The sequence below is a fragment of the Acomys russatus genome, chromosome X (genome assembly GCF_903995435.1).
Source record: "Acomys russatus chromosome X, mAcoRus1.1, whole genome shotgun sequence".
NCBI classification, from domain to species: domain Eukaryota; kingdom Metazoa; phylum Chordata; class Mammalia; order Rodentia; family Muridae; genus Acomys; species Acomys russatus.
In genome coordinates this window covers 30,078,724-30,088,075 of record NC_067169.1, presented here as the reverse complement: position 1 = coordinate 30,088,075, position 9,352 = coordinate 30,078,724, and the positions used below count along the sequence as shown (strand labels likewise).

The 9,352-nt window shown below is 42.1% G+C and overlaps 1 pseudogene; it reads right to left on the bottom strand.

Moving 5' to 3' along the window:
* Positions 1-8,125: 8,125 nt before the first annotated feature.
* On the bottom strand, positions 8,126-8,249 carry LOC127186071 (uncharacterized; annotated as a pseudogene).
* Positions 8,250-9,352: the final 1,103 nt, after the last annotated feature.

The window sequence follows — 9,352 nt, the reverse complement described above, 5'->3', positions numbered from 1 at the left end:
TACACTAAATGTATGGTATTAAGTAGCTTTCAATATATACTCATTCCATTGTCTTTTCTCTATGTGAAGACAGATAAAATGATGAGAAATGTTTTTCAGGAGTGACTGCATGGCTGGTATCCAAACTTTATGTTCTTAGAGTGTTTTCTTGAAACTGTATTAGGAACACTTAAGAAGTCCATCCCTTTATTTTACAATGAAAGTCTTCCTGTTATTTGGCACTATGTGCATATGCATTTAAGATGAACTCTTGCTAAGTAGACAAAAGATGATGACAGATGGATTCCCTCATTTTTCAAGGAGATAAGAAATTATGGATCCTGGCTCTGAATCTTTAGATGTGAGTAACTGCAGAAACAGGAAAGTAAAAAAGAGACTACACCATGATAGCAGAAGAGCATCTCTAGAGAAGAGTTAGCAGAACACAGGTGTATGAAAGAGGGAATGGGGAAAAATGTGGGGAAGGACTTCAGCTGGGAAGGAAGGAGAGAGGCAAATACAGAGATGGAGAAAGGGAAAGGATAAATAACAGAATGTTTGAAAAGGGTATAGATAAACATTATTTTATGTTTATTTAAATATATATACATATACATACAAACATACATGCATATATGCCACATAGAGTTTAAATGCAGTTATGCCACATGGGATGATAATGCTGCCACCAAGAGCCACAGACCATCTGAAAAAAATCCGAACATCAGGCATAGAAATCTTCTCTTTGATCTGTTAGTCAGGAAGCCTAAGAAACTCTCCCAAACAATATAGGCTATTGCTGCTGTCCATAGTCACCTCCCCAGATTTGAAGGTAAACAAGCCCCTGTTGCTGAAGACATGATATACATCAGGCATAGGACTTGGAGGAATCAGTCTTTGACTATCTAGAAGTCACCTCCATTTGGACTAGTTCTCCTAGAATCTGAATGTTCTATGCAAGCTGCCAATGGAGGAAAGCAATCAATAGTCCTACCCAGTTGTAAAGCTCATTAACTACAATAACAAACAGCACAACAAGCTATCCCTATCTAATAGTGACACTTTTATATTGGGGGTAACCAACAACCATCTAATTGGATCTAAGTCCCACTCAGTAGGAAGAAATTTGTGTTGGATATTCTAAACCTAGCCAACTATCAGTGGCTGGTCAGGTCATGGACTCTATAAGAGAACCTATTACTGCCATTTGTCTAAGCCAATATAATGTCTAACTGTATTCTAAATACGTATCCATATATTCACAGATAAAGGTAGCTCTCACTCTTCACCAAAGAAGCTTCTTTGCAGAAGATGGAGATCCTTACAAACATACACATCTGGCTACAGGAGGTGGCGACTTTCAGTGTCTATATCCTCTACTGCTAAGAGTATCAGCTGGGGATACCCCCATAGACTTCCTAGGGCCTCCCCATCCTAGATCTCTGGCAAATCTCAGAGATGCCACCCGCCTCTGATTTCTATTCTTTTACCTGGGCCTCTCTTCCCCTCTTTCCCTACTCCTAGTCCTCACCCCAGCTCTACCCCCTATCCCCTCTCCCATCCAGTTCCCTCCTTTTATCCATTTCAGATAAGGACACCAGCCCACCCACAAAAGCTTTGGACCAAAATTTGTCCTGCCTACAAGATGTGCAGGGACATAGATGGAACAATGACTGAGGGAATGTCCAACCAATGACTGGTTCTACTTGAGACCCATCCCATGGGAGAGAACCAATCCTTCACACTATTAATGTTATTCTTATAGACAGGAGTCTAGCATAACTACTCTGAGAGGCTTCACCCAGCAATTGATGGAAACAGAATCAGACCCCACAGACAAATATTAGACAGGGCTCAGGGAATTTTGTGGAAGAGTGGGGGCAAGGATAGAGGGAACTGGAGCGGTCAAGGACACCACAAGTAGGCCTACAGAGTTAACTAACCTAGGATCATGTATGCTCACAGAGACTGAATCACCAACCAAAGAGCATAGGTTGGGCCTAGGCCTCCTACATATATGTAGCAGATAATCAGCTTGTTCTTCATCTGGGTCCCCTAACAATTAGAGTAGGGACTGTCTCTGACACTGATGCCTGCCTTTAGGTCCTGTTCCCTTAGCTGGGCTGCCTTATCTGGCCTCAGCGGGAGAAGATGTCCCTAGTCCTGCTGCAACTTGATGTACCAGGATGGGTTAGTACCCTTGGAGAGCCTCCCATTTTCTGAGGATAAAGGAGATGGGGAAATGAGAGAGGGGTGTGAGAGTGGGACTGGGAAGCAGGGGTGGGGGCTACAATCAGGATGTAAAATGAATAAATAAATAAAATGTTAAAAGTTACACATGTGGTCAAAATGAATAGAACAAATGACCATGGAGTGTTCATCTTCAATTAATACAGAAACATAATTGCTACACTTAAGGCACAGGGAGTGGTGTTTAAGAGGGGGCAGAAAGACTATAAGAGCCAGGAGACCAAACTGTCTGCTGCAAAATAGTGTCTTGTAGGTATGATGAGAAAACGGTACACATGAAATCTCAACAGTGTGATTGCCTAATCAAGCCCAGCACAATGACAACATTGGCTGACATGCAAATGTGGTTGAGAGAAAATTTATAAAGCCCCAGCCAAAGATGAAGAGCTACATGCAATTAATAACTGCTGAGACAGAGAGAGAGAATCAACTTCTCCAGTGATGAACTTCCTGATGTTTTATCCGACTTGTCAGCCCTAAACACATGTACATATAAGCAACATCAAATGAAGTCAGTATGTTGTTCTCTCTCTGTCTCTCTCTCTGTCTCTCTGTCTCTCTGTCTCTCTCTCTCTCTCTGTCTCTCTCTCTGTCTCTCTGTCTCTCTCTCTCTCTCTCTCTCTCTCTCCACCCGCCCCACACCACCACCACTACCACCACTACCACCACCACCAATAACAATAATAAAAGAAGATGAGTTCATAAATTTGAGAGGAAGTACGAGAAAAATGAGAGGATTTGGAGAAAAGGGAGGCGTGAAAATGATGCAAGTATGATATTCATGTATGAAATTCTCAAAACATTGAAAAATTAAATGAAAGAAAGGTTTGAATTAGTCTTCTGTACATCTCACTGTAGAAAGTTGTATTAGACTTTAATTAGGCTTTATTGGTTCCTTTGCACTACTTTGGAAACATTTAAATCTGGTATGGCTTACTTCTTAAGAATTCTTTTTCCAATAGAGTCAACAGACCAGGGCCCAGGGAGGCTTATGGAGACTGAAGCATCAACCAAGGACCATGTACGGACGGGACCTAGGCTCCCTACACAGATGGGCAGCTCAGGTTTCATGTAGATCTTCTACTGAGAGGAGTCAGGGCTGTCTCTGACATGGAATCTCCTGACTGCTATTTGATCACTTCCCCCGGTGAAGCTGCCTTGCTAGGCCACAGGGGAAGAGGATGTGCTCAGTCCTGATGCAACTTGATATACTGGGGTAGGTGGGTGGGGCTCCCCTTTTCTGGGGAATAGGAGGGAGTGAGAAAGAGAGAGAGAAGGTGGGACCAGGAGGAAGGGGACTTAAGATAGGCATGTAAAATAAATAAATAAATAAATAAATTAAAAAAAATTAAGAAACATCTTTTTCTCATCTCCTTTAAGAAACATTGGTATGCTGAGGTCTTTTTATCAGGCAATATTATTTTATTTCTTTCAATATATGTTTCAGGTTTTATTCTGGGCAGCTTGTTCTTTTTAAATTTCTTGGGCTTGTTTATATCTGTCAAGGACTGAATAGCTCTTTGGCTTTGCTATTATGCAGTTCAAATTATCCTAATGCACCTGTTAAGTTAAAGTGGTTCTGCTTGCGGGCTCTCAGTGAATCAATTTTGCTGCTGAATAATGAAGCACCTCAGGTTTTCCATATTTCTGTATCTACTTAGAAGCCAGAAAAATGAGTGTCCTGACATTTTGCAAGGTGCCTGATGATCCAGACTGTTGATTGAGGATATAGCAGATAGAAGAATAAAAGTTGTTTAAATTTGGCATTTCATGGCGTGATTCTCAGTTAGTGGTTCCAGCTATGAGCCAGATGTCTGATTTTTTGCTAGGAGATGTGTAAATCCAATATTTTAAGCTAGAAACCCTTCAGGATGCAATTGAGCCACCTTGTCAATTATTTTGAAGAACTTATGTCACTAAAAGTTATACAGCTGATGCCTGGTTTTATACCCACCAATATGCCTCCTCTCTTATACACCCCCCCCAATAGATGTTCAGCACACTTCCTTCCATGGGCAGAATTTCCCAACTGTTTTCTTTCCTTGTGATGACACTATACACTACAGGATGTTAGCAGTATCTTTAGCTTCTGCCTACTAAAATGTAGCACCTTCACTGTTCAGTGTTGAGAATTAAAATTATATATATTCCCAAGACTTTGTCAACTGTTCCTTGTAGAGCAAAAGGGCTGCTTCAGTGAGCAGTGCCTTAGGGAGAGAGGATGTATTCCATGTCAGGTGGGGACTTTTAGAGTTTCCTGTGTCTAAAATAAACAGTCTCCACAATGGCAACAGAAGTTTGTCAGTGTGGATGCTCTTCATTTGATTGTCCTATGGGGAAACTTGGCTACCGAACAACTTAGTTATGCTTAACGATTTTTTAAGTTGTCTACCATCAGGATCCTCACCTGTTATGTGCCTTTATTTTTGTGTCTGCATTCTGCCACTCACAGAAGGTTCATTTGTTTGGCTTTTACTTTCTGTCTTGCCTCACCAAGGTCAGCAAACACTGGTGCGACTGGATGTGAAGAACAGCCTGACCATCTGATTTTCATTTCTTTTTCCTGATTTCAATAGCCAGAATTTCCCACCTTTTTAATAATTCCTTTTTCCGGATGTTGTCCCACCAAGCTAGTTAGCTTACCATAGAGACAGTATCTCTCTGCACAAGAATACAAATTCTGCTTACTGGGAGTGAGCAAGAATGACTGCTAGGTTTCTAGATGCCCTCACTTTCTTCTTTGCAAAATGCTGGTAGCAACACCATTACTCTGATGTAATTATTGAGAATCTTGAATGAGTCAGTACCCTTATAGTGTTTGGACAGAGGTATGAGGAAACAATTATACATCAGTGGGAAAGTACATCATTTTCTTTATCTGCTTCTGAACCTATGAGAGTTAACTGACATTAATTTGTATATAACTGATAGCAATGTAAAATGATTCTCACCTGTGAATACGAAGATGTCCAATCATTGACGTCGTTGTCATGTCACCGACTTTATCTCAATGTTTTCTCATGTAAGGACCATGGGAAGCTGACCTCTTTGGCTCTTCTTCTTTTTAATGTCCATTTATGCAATTGTCTGAACTTCAAAAGGATGCATGTTTCTTTATTTGTCAAATCTGTTAGGTCTTGGCTTTGCTATATGTTTAGCAACCGGAATTTGAAACGATATTTGCCTGACTTTCCAGAGTTTGACTCACTTATCACAGACTCACTTCACTTTGTGCATGTTATTCCTCTCAATAGCCCGCCATATTTTAGCTAGCCCTTTTTGCAGTATGACTTCCCATTCAGTGCTAGTGTCTATGTGAAACTGGAGGTACAGAAACTGATGGCTTCCATCTCATCCTGCATTACTTACCTCCTTTCTTTCTTTCTTTCTTTCTTTCTTTCTTTCTTTCTTTCTTTCTTTTTCTTTTTTTTTCTCCCCTCTCTCTTCTTTCTTTTCTGTTTTTTGAGATAAGGTTTTTCTGCATAGCCTTGGCTGAACTGGAACTCATTTTGTAGGTCAGGCAGGCCTTGAACTCACAATGTTCCTCCTGCCTCTGGCTCCGCGAGTGCTGAGATTCAAGGCGTGTACCACCACACCTGGCTTACTTACCTATTTCTGTGTAACGTATTATCCGAAAATTAACATCTTAAATCTGCACATGGTTTACATGGCTCATGAATTCAAACTGTCGTTCTTCTCGCTCTGGGATTCTGCTAGTCTGAAATTATGGTATCAACCAAGGCTGTGATCCTGATGAAGTTCAAACGAGGAAGGATCTACTTTTAGACTTCCTCACATGGCTGCTGTGACAATGGCCATTACCACAGAAGTTTAGTTCTCTCTTGGCTCACTCTTGGCCCAAGGCCACCATCAGCTCCTTGCAGTGTGAGCATTTCCAACATGGCAGCTTACTTTATCAAAGAATGCAAGCTAAGAAGGCAACAATCCCAGTTTGTTGACGTGAAATTCTATTAGTGTATCCTTTAGTGAGGGAGGATATACAGAGATGAGGGATGTGAAGAACACGAAATGGGAATCATGATGCACCATCATAAATCAGCTCATTGCACAATCAAATGTGAACCAAAACTTTGGGTTCCATCTGAACATAAATGGAAGCAAATCTGAAGGGATATGCATTTTAACCACAATTAAAATTTCAAGTCTTGCAAAAAAGGGTAGAAACTGGGTAACATTATTATTTTTATTATTATATATATTATTAATTTATTCATATTACATCTCAATGGTTATCCCATCCCTTGTATCCTCCCATTCCTCCCTCCCTCCCATTTTCCCCTTACTCCCCTCTTCTATAACTGTGACTGAGGGGGACCACCTCCCCCTGTATATGCTCATAGAGTATCAAGTCTCTGCTTGGTAGCCTGCTATCCTTTCTCTGAGGGCCATCAGGCCAGGCCTCCCCATCCAGGGGATGTGGTCACAGATAAAAAAAAACTTTTTTATTGGTTCTTTGTGAATTTCACATCATACACCTCAATCCCACTCATCCCCTCCTCACATCTTCCCTCCACCATTGCAACATCTCCTGCAAACAGAAAAAAACTCATCGTGGAAGCTGTAGTGTGTCTCAGTGTTTTCTACAATATACCATTTTGTCCACACATCTTTTCTTGCAAATGTTCATTGCAATGACTCATTGGTCTGGTATGAGGCCTCTGGCTTCTGCTACTCTTTCAATATTGGAACCTCACTGAGACTCCTCTTGGATATGCTGTCATTGCCCTGCAGTTTTGGGTCTATAGAACTGGTCCCTTCATGCACCCCAGCAGCTCATCTATAGGGTAGATGTCAGGGTGGGCCAATTCAAAGCCCTGGATCTGGGCTTGAGATGTATCTGAGCCAATCAACCTGATGGCTCTTCTTTTCTCATGCCCTGGACCCTGTTCACTCACCCGATTCAGCTCCACTGTGCTGCTCAGGCAAGGTTCAGGGACCATTCTCCCTAGTGTTGCAGTTGGTGAAGGGTAGGGACAGCTCTCCTACTCTCACAACTCCAGAGCCAGGTTTTCCACCTGCCACAGGTTGTGAGGGGGAAGGAGGAGTGTGGAGGAAGGTGTCTCTTGATTGGCCACTCCATTGCATGGGAGATGAGTGGTAGGGCCAGTTTTCCCATGCTTGTATCCTTACCTGCAACTCTTGCAATGTGAGAACCTGCTCTCTGGAGTACTTTAGCTGCCTAGGGGAGGGAGTCCGAATTCCTGCTCTCATGCCCCCATGGCCAGCTCTCCCATAATTCCTAGGTGAGAGGTTGGGCCAGGTCTGCACAGCCTTCAGCTGTAAATTTATCCCCAGGTGACAGCACAGACCAGGGAAGTCCACCTGGCCTTTGGTGATAACAGACCCCTACTACTTGTATGGATATGGGGCCCAGATTGTGTGTCCCACAGTGGCAACACAGGCTAGGATTCCACCATGGTCCCAGGTGGCATCACTGGCTACTCACACCAGGCTGTTCCTCACTATTCCAGTTCTGCCTCTCTTCATTGTGCCTACATCCTTCTGTTTCTCTTTCATTACCATTTCTCAGCACTTGTTTCTCTTAGTGGCACCTGGGGTATTGTAATGTCAAGAGTTGTCTTTGGAGTGGTCTCAGGAGTACTTGTGGATTGTGGTGCTGGGCAGGGGTCATTTTTTGGCATGGTCTACCCCTCCAAAGCCTTCAATGATGCCAGACTGGTGGTCATCTCAGGCTAGCTCCCTGTCCAGGCTTCATGACACCAGTCTGGTGGTCATCTTGTTCTCACTCCTTGCCCAGGGCTCATGGTCCCAGGCAAGGTTTTTCTAGTCTCCATCTTGCTCCCTGTCCTGGGAGCCCATTTGGACCTGTCTGGTGGTGGACTGGTGGTCATTTCAGGCTCAATTTTTTTCAGGCAATATCAGGCTACTAATCATTCAGATGATCATAGGTCAGAACACTGAGTGTACATGTAGCTGCTCTCTGCCGCCTACTAACTCACATGTGACACAGCAGTCACACCTGCAATGCTAGGGACAAAGTAACATTATTATTAATGCCAAAATATCATTTGTATCATAGTCTTTACCTGATGACATCACATCTTCAGCTTTTTCCTGAATAATGACTTTGTTTACTTCTGAGTCTACAAAGAGTACCTCACTGGACTCACCTCTGCTTTTGGCTGTGCTTTTAAAGAACAGCAACCAGCTATTATTTTTTTATCATTGGTGCTGTCTGACAGGAGTCTTCCAACAATGTGTTGAGAGTATGTTCAAAATGTTCAAGAGTGCTTATTTCCTTCAGTATTCACTGTCTTTGTAAAAAAAAAAATGAGCAAATGCACACTTGATGGACTACTGCTTTCGGCTTGCAATAGTTAATTTTGCTAATCTGCTTTATTGGATTGAGAAATGAGTAGGAGATTGGTAAAGTGTACCACTATTAAGAAGGGGGTTTCCAAAAAGGGGTAAGATTTTCACTGAGTATAGCTAGTGCTGTCGTACAGGTTGGAAGGCCTGGATATAATGAAAGGAAGAAGAAAAACAAAAGCTAGTCAGCAACCACATATTCTCTCGCTCCCTTCTTATTGTACATCATGATATGAGATGCTTTGTTCCGCTATGGTTTCCCCACTGTGATGTGCAAAATACTCTGAAACCTTGAGCTAAAAATGAATTCTCCATCCCTCAAGTGATTATTGTTCTTTATTTTGTCACAACCAGGCAAAGGTTCACTACTACACTACTCTGGGTCACAACCAAGATACTGAAATAATGTTGTTTACTTCCTTATGCTCTTACTGTGTAGAATTCTGTTTGTATGGTTCAAATACTCTGATTCAAGTCAAACTGGGGGATGGATAACACATACTCTCTGTTTCCCTTCCTTCTCTATCTCTTTGTTTTCATTCCCAGGCATTCAAAGCTTTTTCTGAGGGTCCCTCATCACTTTCTTTCTGTGTTAATATCAGTGTTAAAGGCGATATTTAGAAAGTCTTGAGTTAGAGCATTTTCTGTATCTCTTGTATAAATTCTTCCACAATATGAGGTTACATACTACCAATGTGATATCATTGGCCATGGAATGGAGAACAGATGTGTACAATCAGCTCTGTAAAGCTTGTACAAGAGGACACAAGCC